The sequence below is a fragment of the Bidens hawaiensis genome, unplaced genomic scaffold (assembly GCF_021521415.1).
Source record: "Bidens hawaiensis isolate Kalapana, Puna unplaced genomic scaffold, B.hawaiensis_p1.1 tig00035455_1, whole genome shotgun sequence".
Classification (NCBI taxonomy): Eukaryota; Viridiplantae; Streptophyta; class Magnoliopsida; order Asterales; family Asteraceae; genus Bidens; species Bidens hawaiensis.
Window position 1 is genome coordinate 88,486 of NW_027505369.1, and position 5,505 is coordinate 93,990.

The following is a 5,505-nucleotide window of genomic DNA, read 5'->3' on the forward strand; positions in this document are numbered from 1 at the left end:
CGCAATTGATTCTTCCACTACACCATGATTTAACCATCTCTCTAGAATTAGGAAAGACTGACTTTCACACAATAGGAAATCAAAACAACTCCAATACTTTCATGACCGGATTAAGCTTCTTCCGATTCATGTTTAGCCACTCGTATCCGGTTTAAACTCCACATAAACAATGTAAAAACGAAATTAATATGAACAAACATGAAAATAATAAAATTGATACATATTTTGTGAGCTACAACCTAAAGGTCGTGCATCATAACATTTGCAGGTTCATTGACGTGACAATGATCATACCCTCCCTTTACTCAATCAATAAACTTGTTGAGATTTTTATTGAAGGAATTTCCTGCTCGGACGCAATCCATCACTTTTTCTTGCAAATTCAAGGCATTTTCTTTGATTGTGTTGTTGTTGAGTAAGTGCTCCACTTTACTCTTGATTTCTCCTCGAGTAACGATACCAAGTTCATCTTGGTTCAAATCCACTCCAGTTTTCCAAATACATACGTATGTTTTGTTAAAAAATTGATCAGCAAAGTATGGCCAACATAAGAAAGGATCGCCATTCCTGACACCTTCCATTGTAGAGTTCCACCCACAATGACTCATGAAACAAGCCACTGAAGGATGGTTTAGGACCTGTTGGGGTGCCCAGATGACCACTTTCCCATGAAAGCCTATTCTCTCCATGTACCCACTTGGTTAGACAAAGTCTATATTGCCATTTGTTCCAGGTCGAACAACCCACAAGAATGGTCTTTTCATATCCTCGAGTGCCAACACCAACTCTTCAAACTGGAACTGGTCAAATATTGTGAAGCTCCCAAATGCCACATAAATGACCGAGCTGACTGGTTGTTGATCAAGCCATCTTAGGCAAGAGGAGTCTACAGTCCAGAAGTGGCCTACTTGCTTTGTGGCTTTATTGGTCGCCAAAAGTGGACCTATTGGCAACATCTTTGGAAATAGGGCGAACGCCCCAGGCTCCAGCTCCATGGTTGAGTTGCAAATTATGTGGTCTGTAGCTTCTGCTGCTTCTTTACCTTCAAAAAACGCGGATTCAAACATAAGTTGGTTTGTGTCTGGATCGCCTACACAAGCCCATAAAAACTTTGCAGGGTTCATGACTAGCATGGGGGTTGATAGCTGAACCATTTGATCAGTTAAAGGTTCCCCTGAAAGAAAAGATTCATTGCGTAAGGCTAAATTCTTAGCTTCGTACGTCAATAAAATGTTATCTTACCGTTGCTGTTTATAACTTCATTGTCCATCATACGCTCTTGATCAAGGCCAAAGCTGCACCGGAGTTTGGACAAAAGAATGCTAGTCTAATACCTGTCTTCCGAGCAACTCTTGAAACCCATCCCATGTAACAATCCGCAATGAAGCACGTAATTTTCTCGGCATCGTTTGCGTTAATATCATTGATTAGCTCTTCTAGCTTGGTTGGCATGAGTTGAAACATTGTTTTTGTCAACGTTTTGAGTTAGAACGGTGAGGGGTCGGAACGGGATTTGAGTCGAAACAGGTTGGTTTAAAAAATGATTTATATAAAACTACTGCATGTTTAAGATTTGCTTCTTGATTTTCGCACCTATTGCGCGCGTTCAGGCAACTGTTACGCGAATGACATTGTGTGACGCACTTACCGACACTGGTTACAAGTCCGATGTCGCGTTGTGCGCATATAGTCATTGGGTTACCGTCATTCCGTTGCATGGTTATGCACGTGTTGACACCGGTTACGCGTTTGATGCTGTGTTTGCGTATGTAACTGCAGCATCGCGCGGACACTCACCTACTAGTAGTAGTAGTAGTAGTAGTAGTAGTAATAATAATAACAACGTAATTAAAGCGATAATTATTTAGAAGGTAAAACCCGAGCGTTGCGGCGTCGAGCCTACGTGAATTCACTCGGCTTCGATTACGTTCGTTACTATACCTAGACAAAAAAATAAAAAAATAAAAAAAAGACTTTTTTGATGTCGGGCATCGTTTTTTATCTATATAGTATAATATATTACATAGCATGGCATAACATAATAGTATATTAGAACGGTTGCTTTTGTATTTATTTAGTTGCATTTTGATATGATAAATGTATGTGAAATAGTGACATTTTAGCCTTTAGAGTTGTAGTTTGCGTCTATGTGGTTTTGAGCTGGGACCATTTCGCCCCTCTCTAAAATGATGAATTGTTTACGTTTTTGTGGTTGTTGGGCGGCATTACATTGCGTCCTCCGTCATCTTTTAGTTTAAAAATCCGCTTAAAAGACTTGTATGCCCTTTTAAGATGCTCAAGTTGTGTCCCTATGCTTTGCATGCATGTAGTTTGCGTCCCTCCACGAGATCAAACTTGAATTCACCTTCATCATCGATTGTTTCACCGGTGTTTCAATCCGCATCTCTTCTTTGTTTTTCTGGCAACCCGCCATCATTCGAACCAGATATGCAAACCGTAGATAGTCTACTCCATCACAAAAATTGCATTTCTTTTTTTAGGGGAATATCAAGTTGGGATTTCGGTTTCTTTTCTTCATTTGGTGAAATTTTTGGTCAAACATCTATCGAATCAAATCTGAAAAGACAAAAGACGGGCCGCGTGGGGTGATGGTCGCCATCAATTTGGAAAGAATGGTCGATTTAAGTTGTGACAAAAGAATCTGCTAATTTCTACCACCGCTGATTTACACCTTGAAATTGATTCGCTGAGTCGCCGCCTCAATAACAATGATGGCTGGAAAATCAATTTGGAACATCGCCTCGACTGATTCATGTGAAACCAACCAGATAGATGGGATAGATAAAGAATTAGGGTTCAAGAGGAAAGGCGAATCTGACTTGGAGACGAATCTGGTGGCGATGGTGGTCAAGAACGATCGGTGGCGGCTGTACGGCCTTGGGTAGCTGACTAGCTGTCGCAAGAAGGAGATGGTGGTAGATGTCGCACAGAGGAGATGGTGGTGGCGATCAGTGGGTCGGAGAGAAAAATGCAAACTACCCCTTCAATTGACGAGTATTTAAACGGAATGACGGAAGGACGCAATGTGATACTGCCCGATAACCACAGGGAAGAAAACAATTCGTTTTTTGGGGAGGGGCACAAGTGGTCTCTGTCCCAAAACCACGGGGACGCAAACTACAACTTACTATACATTAGTACGATGCTAATATAATTTTATGTGATGATATATAATTATATAGATAAAATATCAATACAATAATTGTTATTATACATTAGTATGATACTAGTAGGTTTGCCCGTGCGTTGCGGCGGAAACGCAATGAAATTAATCATATTTTAGTATGTTTGCTTGTTTCAAGATTGATATATAGAAACCAATAAAACATCAAAATATATCCATAGAAACGGTATAAAACATTATCATTTGCAAATTAAGGAATATAACATTATCCAGCCAACCTCTTATAACAACTCAACAAACTAAAAAACAAACCAAAACTCCATCAAATCCGCATAACAAAATGTCACACCCCGACTAGCACAATACGGAAGTGTAAAAAGGAAATGTAACAGACACCTCTAGTATCAACAACATTGTTTATAAAGAAACATTACAACTAATTTACATTATATTACATTGATCTATCTTTGATTACAAACAAGGTGTTACAACAAAATATACTTGTAAGTTATTCTATTCGTACTAGTAAGTCTGCGTCTATTCACACCGCATCGTTCATGTTTGGTAACAGATAGCAAAAATTCACGGATTTTCCAACTTCGCTACCACACTTGAAAATGTGACTTTTGAGCCAAAACAAGGTACACCTCAGTACGTATTTACCGATTAAGCAAATAAACGCCTTTTGCGTAACAAACGAACGATTAACCGATCTGGTCGGGTTATGACCCAGATATCTCGGGGGGGCCATCTATAAGTGATATACGATCTACACAAGCTAAAATATTAGTAATATGGCCTTAGTTTGATAGCAAACAAGTTAAACAAAAACATGCTCGTTTAAATACCCGCTATAGATTTAAACGCGAAAGATAGTTACAAACCAAGCATTGTATCATCCGTTAAGCCGAAAAAGACTTACCAAACACTTATTTGAAATGTTTTAAGTGATCCGTGAAAATATTTTCGATTTTTACAAACGTATAGTATGTTTGTATAAATTTACAATAGATTAGCCGAAAAACACTCGTTTTCGCACTGTTTAACGCACCCGATAAGTTTTTCGCACCAAAACCGAACCTGAACTAAATTTGGACTGGGATTTTCGTATTTGGGCTTGAGAAATCAGAAACTTGGGCCAAAATGGGCCCATGGGCTTCCGGCCGCAGCCGCCGCCCCACCCCTTTTTTTTTCCTTTCACATATAAACTAGATTTGAGATATTTTTACACATATTTTCAAACACAACTTCTGGAACTCTTCTTCTACAGCCAAAACCAGCAAGAAACTAGGTAAAAACCTTATGATTAATCGATTTTTGATTCGTTTAAACTTGTTTAACAACATATAAACATGTCTTGATTGTTAAAAATCATAGTTAACCATGTAAAACTCTCAAAAATCATTCAAAAACATACTTTGATGTTAAACCTAGTTTCAAATCAGAATCATGATCTTTTTTGGCCATAAACACGGATTAAAGGGTTGAAACGGCGTTTTTACGGTTAAAAGTTCGTTTTTGTGCACTAGCCGAAACCCTAAGTTAAAGGGCTGTTCTATTTATGAAACCTGCTTGGTTTGTGATATAGGACTTGTATCTAGCCTACATAGGAGCACAAGAGCCAGAAAAGTTGATTAGAAAGGCGGAAACGAACCAAAACCGCTAAGGTAATGCAGAAACACTCACTTATGGGCTGTTTAGGTTATGGTTGTGATGTGCATATTTTTAGGTCATGAAAATTTTCAGGGACATCAGGGACCATATCATTGAGTCCTTGTTCAAATTTGGTAATTTTTTGCCTATCCGAGAATATTTGGCGAATTTATTACCGAATTGGGACGTTTATTTGGGAAAAATAGCTAAAATACTTCAAAAATTATGAAAGTTTTCTGGGAACTCAGATTTGATGTATTTTGATCACATATGAATTTTGAGATCATTTGGAGAAGTTTAAATGTGTTTTATGTATATGCGTTCGTGTGAATTTTTATAGCCGAATTTGAGTCGAAAAGAATATCGCACGAGCTTTTTACATTCTGGAATTGATACAGGTTATTTTGGGATATGATTTGAGTATTCAGGAATTTTTGTGGAATTTTTGGAAATTGTTTCGGGTAAACGGACGATTTTCAGGCGAAATATTGCTGATAAAATGAATTTTTATAAATTAATAAATTAGTAAATAATTCCAGAAATATTTTTATAAAAATATACATATTTTAATTGATAATTGGTTAAATTTTCATAATTTAATGATTAACGGTTAATTAATTATGCTAATTTGAATATTAAACAAATTCAGTTTTTATAAAACCAGCAAGTTCGCGATTAACGAATCTGCGGGAATATCAAAACACCAA

At 37.6% G+C, this 5,505-nt stretch overlaps 1 pseudogene; it reads right to left on the reverse strand.

Annotated features, from left to right (window-relative positions):
- Positions 1–239: 239 nt before the first annotated feature.
- Positions 240–1,470, reverse strand: LOC143612730 (UDP-glycosyltransferase 83A1 pseudogene; annotated as a pseudogene).
- Between the last annotated feature and the right edge of the window lie 4,035 nt (positions 1,471–5,505).